Here is a 20,080-nt window from a genome sequence, read left to right as displayed (position 1 = left end):
ACACCCATCTGATTTGTTACAAACAAAGTAACATAGTAACGAGGTAGATTTTGGCAGAAAAAGATCAATTGGCCCATCCAATTTGCTAACAGTATTCTCAGTTGCATAAGTAGAGGTGTCAGCTGGAAAACGTAGATAGTATTGCTTTTGCACAGGTCACAAGTGAGACTACACCTGGAATATTATGCTGAGCTCTGGAGGCCCTACCTTCCTGAGGACAATGTGAGGGTGGATGGAAGTGGTTCAGGAAAGGGCTACTAAAGTGGTACAATGCCTGCAATACAAACTAGAAAGAAAGGTTCAAGACCCTCAAAATTAGTGTTTATATAGTGTCATTTACTATGTTACCATCTAGTCTGCCCAGTTATTATTATTCTGGATAGCTAAGTCTGCTTATCTACTCACTATCTTTTAGTGTGCGTGTGTGTGCACACGTGTGTGTCTGTGTGTGCCTAATTAAAAAAAAGAAAAAAGACCAGTGAATTAGATAAGTTCTTTTCTAGTTTATTTATTTAGATGTGTCTGCCTTTTGATTAAAAAAGAAGACCAGGGAGCTATGTAAGCTATTTTCTAATTTATTATTCATTTATTTGTGTCTGCCTTTTGATTAAAAAAGAAGACCAGGGAGCTAGGTAAGTAACTTCTTTTCTAGTATCTCCTGTGGTAGCATTGAAAGGAGAAGATCATCTTGCTAGTAGGGATGTGCAGAGCAAAAGTTTATGTTCATAAGTCCATAAGTCGAAAGGGGGGGGGGGGGGTCAATTTCGGTCAACATGGACATATGGAGAATTCCATAAGTTGAGTCTATGTCCATACGTGCACCGATTCCCTAAATAAAAATTTAAACCCCTCACCCTCCTTAATCCCCCCCCAAGACTTACCAAAACTCCCTGGTGGTCTAGCGGGGAGTCAGGACGCCATTTCTGAACTCCTTTGCGAGGAGCACGTGACGTCAGCGTCACGTCGGAGTGACGCGGACGTCATGTGCTTCCCCCGCGTTCGCTTCGGGACCTTCGTTGGACCCAAAAGGAACTTTTGGCCAGCTTGGGGGGGCCTCCTGACCCCCCAAGGGTCCCGGAGCGAACCCGCGGGGAATCACGTGATGCCGCGTCACTCCGAAGTGACGCCGATGTCACGTGATTCCCCGCGGGTTCGCTCCGGGACCCTCGTTGGACCCAAAAGGAACTTTTGGCCAGCTTGGGGGGCCTCCTGACCCCCCCAAGGGTCCCGGAGCGAACCCGCGGGGAATCACGTGACGCCACGTCACTCCGACGTGACGCCGACGTCACGTGCTCCTCGCAAAGGACTTCAGAAATGGCGTCCTGACTCCCCGCTAGACCATCAGGGAGTTTTGGTAAGTCTTGGGGGGGGGGATTAAGGAGGGTGAGGGGTTTAAATTTTTATTTAGGATCAACAATCGTGATTTCCAACGTATTCAACATAGCTATGTTGAATAAGTTGGAAATCCGATCGTTTTCGCCTCATCACTTTTTTAAGTTAAAAAAAAAAAAGTTGCGTTTTACCTATAAGTTCAAAACAAATGCACACCCCTACTTGCTAGTGGCTGAAGAGGATCAGTGAGTATTGCTTTGGGAAATTTTAGGACCTAAGTTTGGGGATGAGGTTAAATAGTGGGGTATATGGTATAGTGTATGTATATGTGCCTATAATAAAAACCAAAGTAGGTAATTCTAGTGTCTGTCTTTTCTTCCCTCCCACCTACCCACTCTTAGCTCATTCTTTGATTTATAGGTAAGAGACACTTTCACATTTAAAATAAATTAGGCTTTTATCTAAAACACAGGATTGCCCCAGCCCTTTTCAAGAGTTTAATTATCCCCTTGCAGGTCACTACCAAATTAATATGGAATACCACCAACAAATTGAAAGGACTCTAATTACGCATTCCTACTCTCTTTGCAACCTTAACTAAGAACTCAACAAACTTAAGATGAAGGCAATAATCCATCAGCAAGAGGGGGGGCCTTCCTCTCTTTTGCATCAAGTGCCACATGTATGATTTTTTACATGGTGAGAAACTGTATGTGTGCAGCCTGTGCAAAGAGCTCCTGGCTGTCAGAGAACACAGCCAATCTCTGGAGGCTGTAGTGGCAGACCTGGAAGAGCTAAGGCAGGCAGAGAGGTATACAGAGGAGGGACATACTAGCCAAGTCCCAACTCCAGTCTCGCAGCCCTGGTGCTGCCTTGGAGGAGGAAGGTCACCTGGTCAGAGAGCATCACCCTAGTGTCGTAGAAAGTGATCCTGTAGCAAGAACCTATTCTCCAGTTGATGCATTGTCCTCTCACACTGAAGACAAATTTCCCAGGACTACTGCCCAGGAAAGAAGGGATAGGTCAGCCATCATAGTTGATGATTCAATTATTAGGAATGTAGATAGCTGGGTGGCTGGTGGACATGAGGATTGCTGGGTAACTTGCCTACCCGATGCAAAGATGGCAGACCTCACATGTTATCTAGATAGGATTGTAGACAGTACTGGGGAGGAGCTGGCTGTTGTGGTACATGTGGGCACCAATGACATAGGAAGGTGTGGGAGGGAGGTTCTGGAAGTCAAATTAAGGATTTTAGGTAGAAACTAAAATCCAGAACATCCAGGGTAGCATTCCCTGAAATGCTCCCTGTTCCATGTACAAGTCCCCAGAGACAGGCAGAACTCCACAGTCTGAATGCATGGATGAGACAATGGTGCAGGGAACAGGGATTCAGTTTTGTAAGTAACTGGTCAAACCTTTGGGGGAAGGGGTGAGTCTTTTCCAAAAGGATGGCCTCCACCTTAACCAAGGGAGGACCAGGTTGCTGGCATTAACATTTAAAAGGGTGACAGAGCAGCTTTTAAACTAGAACAAGGGGGGAAGCCAACAGTCACTCAGCAGTGCATGGCTCGGAGGGAAGAATCTTTGAAGGATACTAACGAAACAGGAGAGTTAGGGCATCCCAACAGAGATTCCAATAAAAGCAAAAGTAGTCCATGTGCCTATAAGTAAAGAACCACCTGAGTTAAAAGATTCCAAATTATCCCTGTCAACTGAAAAGCAGGCTGTTAATACAAACAAAAAACAGATTTTGAAATGTCTGTATGTCAATGCCAGAAGTCTAAGAAGTAAGATGGGAGAGTTAGAGTGTATAGCACTGAATGAAGAGGTAGACATAGAGTAACAGGCATCTCAGAGACCTGGTGGAAGAAGGATAACCAATGGGACAGTTGTTGCGATTCGGCCCGTGGCTGGAGCCACGAGCCGCCTCTTACCTTCGTGGCCCAGAGGCCGCAGCAGCCAGGGCCTTCCCGTGGCATGGAGGTGGCAGTTGCCGCTCCCTGGCAGTCCAGAAACCGCCCACATTGCTCCTCGGCATGGCGGGCTGTGCCGCTGTGCTCTGATGCAGCAGAAGCCGCCCCCAGCCTCCCTCGTGCAGCAGCCGCTGCCCCTGGAACTCCCAGCATGGCGTGGGGCCGCTGACGTCGCCGTCTCCTTGTGCCCCGGAGACCGCAGCCCCGGTGTCTTCTGCGGAAGGGAGCCGTCCTCTAGCCTCTTCGGGTTGCAGGGGAGCCACCCCCCACGTCGCGGCCTGCGCTGGGCCTGATCTCTGCTCCTCCATTGCTCAGCGGCAGGACGCCGCTGTCCAAGGTCCTGCCCAGCTCTCCCTAGGGGCGGGCCTGTGTCTTCTCTCCGGATTTAAAGGGCCCGCGGCTGATCTGCCCCGGGCCCCACCTTGGACTCCTCCCTGGGCGTCTTCCTTCTTCAGCCCTACAAAAGGGCTCTGTGCTCATTCAGTCTTTGCTTGGCAAGGGTTAGTCCTCCTAGGACTCCACGTCTTCTACGCCTGCCTGGCATTCCTTATCGTCTTGGAACCCCTCGTCGTTCTTGTTTCTGGTCTCTGTGAAATCCTGATGCTCTGTTCCAGTCCTATTGTTCCATTCCAGTCCTGATGTTCTGTTCCATTCCAGTCCTGATGTTCTGTTCCATTCCAGTCCTGATGTCTTCTTCATCCGGCATCTCTAGATGTCTTCTCTGTTCTTAATTATACCTTCTACAATTTTACCAGGCATCAACATCAGACTCATTGGTCAGTAGTTGCTCAGATCCCTTTTTGAAAATTAGCATTACATTTGCTACCTTCAAGCCCTCAGATATAGAGGAAGATTTGAAAGATAGGTTACAAATTACTGCAGTTTCATATATGAGTTTCTTTAGAACTCTGGAGTGCATACAATCAGTCCCAGTGATTTGCTACTATTTGTCAGTTTGCTTGAGCACTCTTTCCAGATTCACACTAATTTGATTCAATTCTCCTAAGTCATCACCTAGGAAAAACAGTTTAGGTGTGGGTATCTCCCCATCATCTTCCTCTGTAAAAACTGAAGCACAGAATTCATTTTATTTTTCTGCCATGATGTTATCCTCCCTAAAGGCCGGATTTAAAAACCCCGGTGCACGTAAATCCTGGGGTTTACGGGAGTGGCTGGGCCTTTCTCGCGCCGGGCCAATTTTCAAACCGCGCCGGCACGCGTGTAAACTTCGGGACGCGTGTAAGTGCCGGGGCCTCAAAAGGGGGCGTTCCAGGGGGTGGAGTGAAGCGGCCAGGGTCAGCACCATTCCTTGCTGTCCCGGAGCCTTGCGTGCCGGCCGGCTGCCAACGCGCGCAAGTTACTTCAGGCCGGGCCCTGAAGTAACTTGCAAAATAAAAGGTACAAAAATTTAAAAATGGGTTTTAGAGGGTAGGGAGGAGAGGGAAAGGGGAAGGGAGGTTAGGGTAGGAGGGTAGGAGGTAGGAAAGTTCCCTCCCAGTTCGCTCCTAAATTGGATCGGACTGGGAGGGAACTGGGGAAGGCCCCGATGCGTTGCCCCGCGAATGTTGCTAAAATCGACACCCCCCCTTGGGCACGCCGCCCACGATTTTATAGCATGCGCGCACCGGCGCACGCATGTTATAAAATTGCGCGTCCATGTGGCGCGCCGGGTAGCGCACGCACACATGGACGCGCTACGAATCTTTTAAAAATCTAGCCCTGAGTGTTCCTTTCTGCCCCGGTTATCTAATGGCCCAGCTGACTTGCTTTCAGTTTTTTTTGTTTCTAATGTACTTAAAAAGGTTTTTATTGTTAGTGTTTGCCTCCTTGGCAAGTCTCTCAAGTTCCCTCTTGGCCTGCTTTATTAGTGCTTATGTGCCTCCCTATTTTCCTCTTACCACACAATTCTATAGGAAACGGATGTAAAAACAAGGCAGACCGATCCTTTCTGCATTAACGTACTTAGAATGTAACGTTCAATTCTCCTTTTGGTTTTGGCTTCTCTAATTATTGGTTGGGGAAATAAATATTGGGGGCAATTTTCAAACTGACTGCTTTGGGGCACGGTCCACAAGTACTTTTTACCTATAGACTTTGCACCAAGTTTAAAAGAGAAAAATTACTTGTGTTCTTTCACTTTAAAACTTGCCACAGATAGAAAGTACATGTGGACTTTAGCATCTGCTTTTTCTGCAGGCAGATCGTCTAGCGCAAATAATGTGCGTGGACCTCAAATGCAATCCCCAGGCATTATTTCCCAGTCTTGCCCAAAAGAAGCCTCTGGGATGGCCTTTCCCTAAATGCTGCTAAAAGTCCATTCATTGTGGGAGGGCAATTCTCAGACAGCAAATTTATGCAAGTTAATAACTATATGCCCACATAAATGGCTTTGAAAATTGTCCCCAGAAAGATTTAGGATGTTTCTATTAGATTAAGCTGAACTGTGCATTAACTACTCACTCTGCCAGAGGCTTCAGCGACTATATTAAGGGTTTTCAGGAACCATAACAGAATTTTTCTTCTATTGAGACACATCAAAAGGAAATGAAAGGCCAGGAAATAAATAATTTAATAGGAAATTCAAGACAGGTTCTAACACTAATGTGCATTTTATACAGAGTATGTGTAACCTTTATTAATGTTTACGCATTCTCCGTGCCCATATTTAGGCATAGGCAACATAGGCAGTTGCCTGGGGTGCCAAATTTTGAAGGCACCAAAATACCCAGGCCAAAGAGAAGCCAGCGTCTGCTTGCTATGGAGCCATGTGTCAGTACAGCTGCAATGGGGCACCCCTTTCCATGGCATTGCCTATGGGCACCACCATCTTAAACCTGGCCCTGCTATTCTTTCTATATACTATAATTGTCCATTTTTTGAAATTTATATTCTTCCTTCATTGGCTCTTCAAAGCAAATTACATTTGGAATTTTAGATATTTTCCTATCCCCACGGGACTTATAAACTAAGGGCCTCACTCACTAGCAATGTTCCCAAAGACACAGAATGGGAGAAAAAAATCTTTAGTAAATCAGGCCCTAAGTTTGTACCCAAAGCAATAGTAGGTTAAGTGACTTCCCTAAAGTCACCAGCAGTGTCAGTGAGATTTGACCCCTGACCTCCCTAGATTGCAGCTCACTTCTCTAGCCACTAGATTATTACTCCTCCCTTCCGTTGGTGGTTTTAGTCCACGTCCCCATGGATAGGCATCCACATCACCAAGACCCTTACCACAATTAGCACAAATCTGCAGTCTCAAGACCCAGAAAAGTCAAGTGCTGAGTGAGCATGAAAGCTGAACTCTTCTTCTTTTTCTGGAAATGGCCATCCAAAAGTAAGTTTATTATGACACTTGCTGTATTGTCAAGAAAGTCTATGATGAAAGCCTGCAATGCTTCTGCCTGTGCTGTACCTGTTCTGGGGTGGGATAGTGTGTGTGTGTGTGTGTGTGTGTGTGTGTGTGTATGAGGAAAGTCTGCACTGCTATTGACCGTGCCAAACATATTCTGTTGTGCGCATAGAGGTGAAGGGAGAGGAGACCGGGGACAGGAAGCTCTCATGACTGCTGTTGTACCTGTTCCAAACTCACTTGGAAATTTCTAATAAAAGGAGAGACCTTTAAGGTTTCAGTGAACTTTAGTGATGCATTGCGGAAGTTATATTTCAAGTAAAATAGCACATGTACTGTCACTTAGGTGTATATCCTGAAGGAACAGCATTCTATGTGTTCAGCATAAATGAAGAATAAAAATTGAACAATACTGCACGCAAATATTTTCACCATCCCTGCCCTACTTCTCTCTGCATTGTTGGTCTCTTTGAGGAGCCCATTCCTAGTACATATTAAAGCTTTTCAAGTCATCACTGTTGTCACAATGCCAGAGTGAATCTCACAGCATCACACACTTGGGGGATTTTTCCCTTGATAGGAAAGTACGCTTTTCCATAGAAAGAATATACCACCATAGCTGTCTTCAAGCAATCCTCCACTGTGGGCTTGTGCAGTGATTTCCGGTATCTCACTACGGTACACCCAGCTGCTATTAATAAATGAGTCATGAAGGAAACATGTTTAGCCTGTGTAGACGCCCTTTGCATTGGTTTCTCCAAAAGCAATAACCAGGGCATCAGATGGGAGAGAGTCCTGTACAATGTCACAAATCCAAGGCATGAGTCACAGAAATTTTTAATAGCTGCCTATTTGGGGAAATGTTATAAATCATGAGTGGAAAAGCTCTGAGCTGACTTGGAAGTCTCTCACCTTACAGGTTAAGCAGTCAGCCTTGCTCCCTGCAGTCACTCTTCGGCAGCATAGATGGTAATAACACAAATCCAGTGTCTGTCCTCCCAAAGCAATAATTGTGGGGGCAAATTTCACATTTGCTGCCCAAATGCAAAGTCCGCAAGTACAAACTTTGTACCTGGTTTTGAAGTGGACAGTACACGTATATTTTTCCTGTGGCAATCGCCATGGGTACAAAGGACTTGTCGATTTTGCACCTGCTTTTTGTGTGGAAAATAATACAGCCTGGAATGCCTCCTTACAATGTGGACAAACGTTTGCATGCTATAGAAGACTGAGGGAACATTCAGCTGGATTGAGGGTGGGCAGTTTTTAGACAGACAGTTTACCTGGGCAAATTGCTATTGACCTGTGTATATGGCTTTGAAAATTGCTTTCAGGGAGGGCAATTTTAAGCCTGCCTGTGGTGCTTGGAGGCCAAGGGTACAAAGTAGCAGCAGGCTTGCAAGCGGATTTTCAAAGGGAAACTCCCTGCTTGGAAGCAGGTGCAAAGTATTTGTGTTAAAGTACATGTGGGGATTTCAAAATGAAACTCCCCTGACCTAACCCTGCCCACTTTTTCTCGTGGGTAAAATATGCACGCTGTGAACAGCATACGAAATGTATCTGCTTACATGGGGGGGGGGGGAGGGGTGGTTTTCAACCCATGATTTTACACAGTTAAATACATATTTACCCATAATATGTATACAATTTTGAAAATTGCTCCATGCATCTATTCTGCTATTGCACATGAACAGAGTCCCTATCAAATTTCCTGGTCGATTAAGATGCAGAGACACTTGTTATAACATCTTAATTAGAATAATGTGCCTGTGCCTATTTAATATACTTTAATAACATATTTTAATGGACCTCAGCTCTTCAGTGAATTGGGGCTTAGTTTGCTCCGAGGTATACACTAAAGACTCAAATGGGACTGGTGGCAGAGGCCAGAGCAGCTGCATAACCTCCCAGGACCACAAAAGAACACTTGTGAGACTCTCCTTGCCTTAGGCTATGTAATTAAGTCTCCCAGCCTTCAGTCTGTAATGCCAGAAAGGCAGTAAATGGTCAAGTCAGAGAAACAGCAATTAGTGAGTGCTGATAATAAAACGACCTGCACAGAGCACTTAGCAGGAAGAATGTGCCTCAGGAGCAGGAAGGCCATTATTGCAAAGTCAGTATTTTGCTATTCCATCCCTTCTAATTGTTTGGATTTTTGTGTAACCCCCTTCTTGGTTTGGGTGTCCCTATTGCAGGGGCTACAGCAAAGTCCCAGGGCCACAGTTTCACTCCTGCATCTCTCACACTGTTCAATAACACCAGACTTCAGCTCGGGGTGGCGGGGTTCACCAGCAGGGAGGAGATCCAAGCATCCATGGCTATAGGTGGTATGGGGAGTCTATAACACACAGTCACTTCCAGCCCCGCTCCAATCAGTACTCACTGATAGCAGTCTTCAGCATCCAGGAGCCACATAGAGCAATACAGCAGGTTTGGATGCTGTTCAACAAAAATAGATTTACTTCAACTTAGAGAATGGCAAACACCATCATCATCATCATCAACAAAAGAATCCCAGTCCTTACTGCTGTGGCTTCTTTATCCATTGCACTTCTCCTTTCCATTCTTCTCTTTGGCACTGAAGCAGTGTCCATAAAACTCTTCCCCATGGAGAGTAGGGAAATCCTCCTTTTCAGCTGGCATAGCTGGGGAGATAAGAAAAAAAAAAAAAAAGAACCCTCTCTTCTCAGAAATGTGGGCATCTCAACTTTCTCCCTAGTTGCTTAGTCCCACAGGGCATTGAGTAAACAGCTGCAATCTAGTTCCTTAGAGCAGGAGGTTTGATGGGAGCTGGTCAAAAATTCTTCAAAAATTCATCCAACTCTCTCAAACAAGAAAATGTATTTCTTCTTCTGTCACGGCAGCAATGTTGGGTCGCTGAGGGTTCCTTAAGAAAGGGGTGAGCAAACATTTTGAGCCTCGGCCCCCCCCCCCCCCCCCCCATCCATCCATATAATTTGTTGGGCCTCCCAGCCACCAAAGTGCATATATGTCAAAGTCTCTCATCAACCAATCAGCTGTTGAACCAATCATGCTGCCAGCCAGAAGCTCAAAATTCCAGTTTTGATTGTCTTCAGGTTACTATTAAGAGCAATAAGGTACACACAAACTCAAACAGGCCAATGCAATATTGTGCGCTGCGGCCAGCACATGGCTCAACACCCAATTAAATGCGCGTTTTGGACACGCGTCCACAACCCCTGATGCAAAATGGGGATTAGCGTGTCCAAAACACACGTCCAATCAAGCAGCAAGCTAATAGCGCTCATCACATGTAAAGTACATGTAAATGAGGCTATTAGCTAAACCCCATGATGCAAAAAATGTTCCGCGTGGGCAATGCACCCTTGCAATGCAACAAATCTTACACCAGCCCAGGACTGGCATAAAGATCTGCCATGCTCAATAGTTCATTGTAAAAACCCCAAATTCTTGCTTTCTGTGATCCCTCCTACTAGGATCATCACGATACTAATTAAGAGGGACCACAGAAAATGGAATCAGTTAAAAATATTTGCGAAAAAAAACATTTCTGGGCTCCCAATATACACCCACAATATACATTACACAGTCCTGGCCATGTATATTGTGTCGGTAGTGGGAGAAAATGGATGCTCGTATTGAGCGTCCGTTTCCTAACCCGCACCGACAGCCACCTTTCCTGGGCACCCAATGCCGAGGAGGCACTAGGGATGCAAAATTTCCCCTAGCACCTCCTTTTTACCACAGCAGCTAATTTAAATATTAAATCGGGTGCCTAGGAGAGGTGGACTGGCATGCGTTAGGATAGCGGGCGCTCAATCATGAACGCCTGTTGTATGTGCACCAATACTGCATCGGCCTGAAGGAGAGGCAGACAGGCTATCTCACATAACAGCAGCACAAACTCCTTCCACTGCCAGACACATTGTGAACTGACACAAAATCCTGCAAAAAAGACACTCAAAATCTATACAGAAAACATATCATAACGTAACAATAGTAACACCAAGGACTTGAACAAGAACCCTACCTGTGAAAAAGCAGCACCATAAATATTACACTGAGTCCCAGAATATCAATACACCACCTACTGGGGAAACGAATCAAACCCATTTGCTATGGATCCCTACACAGACACTGCACGCTAGCAGAATCTCTAACCCTGTTCACAAGCACAGAGCAGAGGCAGACCCTCACCAAATACAGAATAAAGGATCACAAATGAGATCCAGCAATATGCAGACAAAACTGAAATGGATACCCTAAGAAGCCAGACTCTGTGTAACAATGGAAAAACAGAACCACCATTCCTCATAAAACAATAAAATCAAGAAACATAAAGCATCAATTATAATTATTAGAATCATACTAATAAAAGAATAAATATTTCAAAACTACTAACAAATAGAACATCTATTAAAATCAGAGACTTTTTTTTTTTAATTTCCCAAGCACCCATAAAATATTTCAAAACAGCACACTGTTGCATCCGTCGGTCTCAGATGGCTTCGACCCTTGTGCCTCACCTTTTTCTCTGCTCTCCCCGCTAGGCTTGGGAAGATGGCTGCCGCTGCGTCTGCAAGCCGCATCCTCCGGCGTCCCCGGAGCAGCTATAGCAAAGCCTCATGCCATGTTTCTTCTAAGGGCCTCCTAAGGTGCGCACGTGCATGCCACCCACGTCTTTATCCACGTCATGGCGGGAACCTCGGGGGCGTCCCCCTCGAGTGACATCACGCCATCCGGGTATTTAGCCTATGCTTGTTTGCTAGCTCATTGAGTTAGCAAGGATTGGATTCGTCCGGTCTAAGCTACTCTGCCGCTTCCGTGCTGCCGCTGGAAGCTCTGCCCCTTCGGGGTATTCTCTAACCTGGGTACCCGCTCCTCGGGGGCCCTTTGCTTTCTTTCAGGTGCCTTACTGGGATCAGGTACTCACTCCTCGAGGACCTGCTCTCCCTGCATCGGTGCCTGTTACCATCTATTTCTGCCTGGTGCAATCGTCAACCTTACAGCTTTCATCTAGTGAGTAATCTAATTCTCAGTCTGTCTCATCTACAACTCTGTCGTGCTGGGAAACCTACACCTAGATATCCCTATACCATCTTGGTGAGACTGTTCCCTCTGCCGAGAGTCCCTGGACCCACAGAAGCTGGAAAGCATTCAGAAATAGACACAAGCCACAGGTCTAAAGGCTCAGACGATTTCTGGGATTTACCAACTACTACAGAACATTCATCAAGAACTACTCCTCACTGTTCTGCTAACAGCAATGACTAAGAAAGGTGCCAATGTCGCCAATTGGTCTACGGAGGCAGAAACAGCATTCCAGAAACTGAAAGACGCCTTCTCGAGGGTCGGGAGAGTGGGGGAGGCTAAGAGGGTAATTTTAAAGGGTCGGGTGGGTTTTTTTTTATCGAGCCATTGGTGCCATTTATATTAGTGGCAGCCAAAATGGCGCCGATGGCCCGAGAGCGGGAGATCGCGCCAGGACCCCCCCCCCCCCCACTGGACCACCAGGTAATTTAAAACATTTTGGGGGGTTCGGGAGGGTGGGGGATTTGTTTTAAAGGGTCAGGGTGGGTTTAGGGGTTGTTTTGGTGTGCCGGTTTTCCCGCCCTCTCCCCCTCCCCCCGATTTACGATTTTTCACGATAAATCGGGGGAATTTCTATTGTATCGCACCTCTAACGATTTTTGACGATTTAAAAAATATCTGACGATTTTTTTAAATCGTCAAAAAACGATTCACATCCCTAGTAGAAATTGCTAATACTTAGCAAAGGAAATCTAAGTTAACTGGAGAACCCATCAAGCTATCTTTGTTTCCCAGTTTCTGTGCCAGGGAAGGGAGCTGATGCAGAAACCAAACAGTATGAATGCTAAAGTCAGTGCAGACACTAACCATCTCTTTATTCTCTCCATACACAGAGAACAGGGAAAAATTGCTTATCCTTTTATTTTTCCCTTTAGTTAGAAATACAGTACCAACAAGTCTTCAGGACCATACTGAGTTAACACTGCTTTTAAGTTCACCTTAGGAAGATTGTCGTGGAGAGTGTAGTGAGTCCCTTTCCATTTTATTTCATTAAAGCAAAGGTAGCACATTGAAGAAAGTAGATTTACAAATCATTGATCCAGCATCCACACTGACTGCAGGACCTGGAGAGAACCAAATTACAGGAACCCTTTACAAAGAAACCAAGCTACATACTCTGAGCTAAATATATTTGCACCACAGCCTACAGTCTAGCTAGACCAACTCATAGGAAAGATCAAGGCTCAAACAAAGAATGTACACTTACACAGCTAAGAAAGAGACAGCTACAAGACAACTCTGAGTAGACAAGGTTTAATCAAAGAAAACATGAATAACAAGACACAGCTACAATCTTAAAGTAAAAGATACTTACCTTTTTGCTACTGCTGCCTGGTAGCAGGAACAAGGAGACCTGCAAAAGGACAGTGAATACAAAGCATTATATTCTTGAATCTACTGTTCATATTTTAGGTTAATACTTAATACCTTAAAGTACTTACAGAATACTTACCTGACAGTTATTCTTGAACAGTCATTCTTGCTTGAAGGACAGTGAACATACTGCCATCTCAGCAATAGTTGCATCTTTACTGTACATAAAAACATCTTGTATATAAAGAAATATTCAATATTGCTATCAACATGGTTTGTGGTTCTTTGCATTTTATTGCTGTTCTTGCTAATAATCTTGTTTACTTTAAGCAGAAGAAATCCAATCATTCAGTACCCCTTTTCCCCTTTTCCTCTTTTACCCCAGTTCTCCCTCCCTACCTGCGGGAGACAATATTGGGTGGGGTCCAGTCCCCTCACTTGCAACACCCAATTGAAGAGAGGGCTTCTGAGTGTGTCGCCTGCCAACCCATCATACGTCTCTGCCTACAAACCCTTGGCCCACATACAGATACCATAGCGGAAGAGGATTCCCCTGGCAGGGTGGTTTACACTAGGGATCTATAGCAGTCTGGCTTGCTCTGTTTTTCTAATAGGTGTATTGGTGTTCTAGGCCTGGTTTAATATTTGCATTGCTGGCTTTTCATAGGTAGAGTTGTTGCTGTTTGAGTTCTTGGAGCTAGTGGTTTGGTTCGGCAGATTTGCTATATAGATTCTGAGTGCCATTTTTTGCAGGGTTTTGTTTTACTTCACAAAGTGACTGATAACACTGGTAAACAAAGTTTTTGTTTCCTTCAGGCTTTTCGGTGTTCCAAATAGATTTTATGATACTGATCACAGATATTACTTCGAAATTTGTACATCACGTAAGGTTTTTTGAGAAACAGCCAATTTTGATTTACAATATTGTGAAATTTTAAAACATAATCTCGTGCACATATATTTTCCTTGCTGGACAGTAGTTTTTATGATTTTTAAAATACATGTTGTATTTTTGATGGCCATAAGCAACGTAACATATAACAGAGACTAATGTTTTAAAAAATACACCAAGAAACTCTGATCATGCCAGATCATGCCAGAACTTGCTCGGGCAAGCCCCAGCTCAGCTGCAAGATTCCAACTTGTTTCCATGATGATGCAGAAAAAGGTGTTTTCATTGGCCCACAAATCCGAGCTGTGAAGGACAACTACTTTGATGGTCTTCTGCAAGGTACAGAATGTGTTGCATGGACAGCCTTCAAGAATGTCGTTTGTAACTTTCTAGGCAACTATAAGGCAGCAGTCTATGTCGAACAGGTTGAAAACCTGCTTCAGGCATACAAATTGATGAAGTGCAACATGTCATTGAAGATACATTTTCTTCATTCCCACTTGGACTTCTTCCCAGACAACCTTGGCACTGTGAGTAACGAACATGGTGAAAGGTTTCATCAAGACATTATCAAAATGGAGAAACGGTAACAAGGCATGTGAAACCCTTCCATGCTGGGTGACTATTGTTGGACTCTCATCCGCGAAGCATCGGACCGTGATTACAAATGAAAATCTGCAGCAAAACATTTTTAGTTTTGTTTTCAGGTGCCAACATTGCTTATGCCACTACAGATACGTAACAATGCTTAATGTATATCACACTTTTCTGGCAAACGGTACGTGATACAGACATAATAAATGCATATTTGTGTTCAGCTTGTTAAAATCTACTTGTTTCACTGAAGATTGTGGAGGAAACAAAATGTTCCCAGAAATTTGTTTACCAGTGTAATGGAGGGAATTTGTATCATTGTTACTGAAGTGAGAACACAATTCGAATTCTGTTTGATGGTGAATAGTAACGGGAAACATTCTAGCTCAGCCCAGTCAGCCAGACATTTCAGAGATTACTTTCAGCCAATGCCCTATGGATTTATTTTAGTTTTTGAATTAATGTATTTCTTTAATTGCTTTTTCAAAATTTAAAGGTAATTATGCTGCTAATTTGGATAATTTTGCATAAATAATCACACCTCTGACTATGGAAAAAGTAAAAAAAAAAAATTTTTTTTGAAAACCAACCATTCACATTGTTTGTTTTAAACAATATTGAAACTATATACAAATACAAAATTTACCAAGTACAAAAATCAACAATTTATGAACTTAATACAGCTACAAACTTTTAACTGAAATGTCACTTTTGCTTTGAATTGAAATAGTGCAATGATCCTTTTCATATATTCTTGAGAAAGACTTTGTGTTTGTGAGTATATGAGCTTATATGTGTTAAAAATGCCCTCAGCAATTAGCAATTAACTAAACAAAAAAATATGTATACATATATTGGGGCACATGGTATCAAACACAAAAAGAGCTGAATTAATACGTTGAAGCTTTTCAGTAGTGCCAGTAGTGCCCTTTCTGACAGCTTGTGGGATGCCAGCAATTGCATTCTTTCAAAAAACATATCTAAATCTTTGCAGCTGGTGTATGGTTGTTCACATAGGCAGGTACATTTTGAATAAAGATGAAATTCTTCTAAAAGGACATCACTCCATCCAAGAATTATATCAAAATCATTGTTGTTTTGATTTAAGAGATCTTTGAGGGATCAAACATTCTGACTGCTTTATCTGTCTACTCCCCTCCTGTTCCCTCTAGGTTGTTTACCAGGTGAAAAACTGGATCAGAAGCAGAGAGACAGAGGAACACTCAGTAGCTTCATTCAAAAGACTGAATTAAGAGGTAAGAAATCTTCAGGAATGTTGATTGTGGGCAGGTTGTAAATTACAGGGCAACAGGCTAAGTATTGGCTTTTCTTGCAGCTGCTACAATATATGCCTGCTCAATTGTGAATAGGTTTTATACGCTAAGGGGCGGATTTTAAAAGCCCTGCTCGCGTAAATCCGCCCGGATTTACGCGAGCAGGGCCTTGCGCGCCGGCGCACCTATTTTCGATAGGCTGCCGGCGCGCGCAGATCCCCGGGACTCGCGTAAGTCCCAGGGTTTTCAGTCGGGGGTGTGTTGGGGCGTGTCGGGAGGCGGGGCCGATTGGCGTGGGTTTTGGGGGCGGGACACGGCATTTCGGGGGCGGGCCCGGGGGCGTGGTTTCGGGCCGGGCGGTTTGGGGGTGTGGCCGCGCCCTTCTGGAACCGCCCCGGATTGCGTCTCGGCGCGCCAGCAGCCCCTGGCGCGCGTGGATTTACGTCTCCCTCCGGGAGGCGTAAATCCACGGATAAAGGTAGGGGGGGGTTTAGATAGGGCCGGGGGGGTGGGTTAGGTAGAGGAAGGGAGGGGAAGGTGAGGGGAGGGCAAAAGAAAGTTCCCTCCGAGGCCGCTCCGATTTCAGAGCGGCCTTGGAGGGAATGGAGGCAGGCTGCGCGGCTCGGCGCGCGCCGGCTGCCCAAAATCGGCAGCCTTGCGCGCGCCGATCTTGGATTTTAGAAGATACGCGCGGCTACGCGCGTATCTATAAAATCCAGCGTACTTTTGTTTGCGCCTGGAGCGAGAACAAAAGTACGCGAACGTGCCGTTTTTAAAAATCTACCCCTAAGGACGTAATTTTAAAAGGAGTTACACATGTAAATGTAACATACTATTGTAGCAATTTTAAAAAGCCATTTACAGTGTACAGTGCACTTACACTATGAACAATTCAATGATATATATTATAGCAAGTTTCATAAGCCCACATACATGGGTAAAGTGCATTTACATATGTAGAACCCAATTTTAAGTGTGTAAATAGTTTTGAAAATCAGGCCCTTGGTGCACTTTAGCAGGTGAGATTTCAAAAAGATTTACACATGTATTTATTTATTTGTTGATTTTTGTATACCGACATTCGTCGGAAACATCATGCCGGTTTACATTGTAACAAATTAACAAGAAAGTGAAATACAATAAACAGGGATGGGGAAGGGGGGGGGGGGGAGCAACAATGAAGGAGGAGAGAGGACAGCAGTAGGAAGGATAGGGAAAGAGAGAAATTTGATAGGAACATTCGAAGAATATAAATATAAACATAAATATACATTTAAACATAAATATAAACATTTGAAGAATATACATTAACAATATACAATATATGTAGAGGTGGGCTGGTAGGTACCAGACCATTGATGGTAGTGAAAGGGAGAGGTGGGGGGGGGGGGGGGGGGGGGGGGAGGGAGGGACAGGGTAGGATAAGCTTAGAGTGGAGGAGGGGAGCTTATAACACAGTATTTAGGAGTCTTTGCTTGGGGGGAAGAAACACTGTATTTTGGAGACTGCTAAGGGGAAGAATAGGGGAGAAAGAGGAGAGGCAGATAGGAGGAGGGGAAAGAATGTGGGCTAAGGGGTTAGAGTGCAAGCTAAGTTTGGTCAACATGTAAATGTAACTACTGGCTTAGCAATTTTCAAAAGTCATTTATACATGTAAACTGAATTTACTTTTTAAAATGCTTTTTAAAATGAAGTCCACAGTGTACGTAACTCCTTTAAAAATTACTTCCTAAGGTTGCATGCTCATGCCTAGGATATCAACTGAATTCTACATGAATGCTATGACTACTAGATCACGTCTCTTCCGTCCTAAACCCATCTAGGGTAACCCCTAGGCAAGATCTGGGGTACTATCTCAAAAGAGAAAGAGATGGAGAGTTTTTAATGGTTCCCCTACTAGCTCCTGGAACCACATCCCAAGAACCCCAAGGCATATCTAGCCTTTGGCTCCTCTGGCTAAATGGACCTTTCTAAAGCTTTTCCTTCTGAAGTTTATGATTTACAGAGTTTTTTTGTTTTGCAGGGCTCAGTCTGAGCAGCTGGGATGCTTTCTTTTGCTGCCAGAAGCTGTGGCTGGACAGTGATTTCCAATACTTCAATGATTCTGAAAACTATGTAAACTATGTAAACCACTGCTGCTATGCCTGGGGTCTGAGCCTTGCAAAATAGAAATAGCTGAGTGATTTTTGTAATTTCTTGCTGCAATAAGGCAACAGTGACATCTAATGTTCAAGTCTATAATTGGCATTCTGAAGATTTCCACTTCTGGGGCAATTGTCAGGATCACTGTTTGTTATTAATATAACTCCTTTCCTCCAATACCACTTCTGATATTCTATCCTCCCCTTTTCATGCATTTCTCACCCCTTAAATATCCTTTTCCCAGCCACCCATCTACTACTCTCAGTCTCTCATCCTCCAGCCCCATCTCTTCCTTCAGTCTCTGATCTTGTCCCTAGTCCATCCCATTCCCTCTGTCAGTTTCTCATCCCCTTTCTCTCTCACCCCATGCCAGTCTCTCATTCATCCTCTCAGGTTCTCCCATTTGCCCTGTCAGTCCTCTCCCCGCTCTTTTCTGTCATCTCCCCCATTCTACCATCTCCCCTGTCAGTCTGATATACCCTCTACCTCCCTGCTATAGGTGAAGATTGAGTTATATGGGCAGAGCTGTACGTGTGTGTGTCGGGGGGAGGGGGGGAGGACACATTTACTGGAATAGAAGAGGATGCAGGCGAAACCTTCCTACCATTGAGCAGACTGGTTTAAGGAGGCCATACAGGTCCCAGGAGACTATCAATACCCCAGACCTCCTGTAGCGCTCGGGGGTGGACCCTTGGGCTGGGGCAAGGGTGGAATGGCTCATGAAAGGAAACAGGATGTAACTGTCCCCAGGGGGTGGAGCACTGAAGGAGACAGCGGCTAGGTAGAGCTTCACAACTGGAACCCTGAGGTCCCCCCGGGAGGAGCCCATAGGGACCCGAGCCGCTTGGACTTAGGTGGGCCTCGCAGAGTCTCCTGGGAGAATGATAGTCCAGCATGCCCACAGACACAGAAGGAGCGCGGTCTGGTTCGAGCTGGAGCAAGAAGAACCAGAACAGAGTTGGTGACGACAAGACGAGGAACAGAGTCAGAATCTGGAAGCGTGGTCAGGCAGGCGAAAGGTCAATGTCCATAGATCAGTCCAAGCAGTGGTCACCGAAGCAAGGGTCAGAAACCGGAGGTCAGATGTAATCAGAGGCAAGAAGAGGTCCTTGAGGCAGGCGGCAAACAGACAAGTAGATCAGGAACAGGCTGAGGTCCTTGAGGCAGGCGGCAGACAGACAAGCCAGGAACTAGCGAGGGTCGTAGACAGGCAGCAGGCAGGCAGGCAGATAGGTCAAGAACAAGCCGAGGTTAGTACCAGAAGTCAGTCCGAGGGTACTACCTGGGAAGGCAGATAGACGAACAAAGGAACAGACAGGACTCAGGAACAAGGATACAGGAACAAGTCAGGAAGGAACTGGAACAGAAGGATCCTGGAACGAGACTAGGAACAAGCAGGAACAAATGCGAAGACAATCTAGCTGAGTACTAACCCGATTGCCAAGGCAAGGAAGTGCAGTCAGGAACTTCCTTACATCGTAGCTCAATCAGGGCACGCCGCGGAACCCGGTCCCGCCCTCGGCCCTACAAGTCTCGGGGCAGGCCGCGCATGCACACGTATGGGCATGGCTAGCATGGAGGAAGACGCCGAACCTCGGCGTGAGGCCTGGCATGCAGTGGAAGGCCCGGAGACCACCGCCACAGACCGCCGGGGCCTAGCTGGACTAGCAACCACCACGAGGGAGGTCATCCCGGGACCCGCTGAGGAACTATGCAGGTGAGCGGTTCCATGTGCAGGACGGCTGCAGGCGGGGGCGCGTAACAGTACCCCCCTTCTAGGCCTCCCCTACGCGGCTTCCTCGGGGTGCATTCTATGGAAAGTCTTCAAAAGATCCTTATACTGAGAATATTTGAGATGGTCCCCACGAATTCTCCTTGGCCCCATAGCCCTCCCAGACTAAGAGGTATTCCCACTTGCTTCGGCATCGTCGGATGTCGAGGACCTCCCTTACCTGGAGAGACGTGTCTAGTTCTGCAGAGACACACGGAGCAGGAGGGTCTCTAGCTTATGCAGTCATTTGCGAGACCTTGTTATGTTTCTGTCTCCCATGCCTTTGCTCATGCCTGCAGCTACTCTGACCAAGAATGCCTTTCACTCCCTAGATTATGATTTCTCAGAATACCGTTATGCAAA

This window comes from Rhinatrema bivittatum, chromosome 8 (assembly GCF_901001135.1).
Source record: "Rhinatrema bivittatum chromosome 8, aRhiBiv1.1, whole genome shotgun sequence".
In the NCBI taxonomy this organism is placed as follows: domain Eukaryota; kingdom Metazoa; phylum Chordata; class Amphibia; order Gymnophiona; family Rhinatrematidae; genus Rhinatrema; species Rhinatrema bivittatum.
This window is presented reverse-complemented; position numbering follows the sequence as displayed.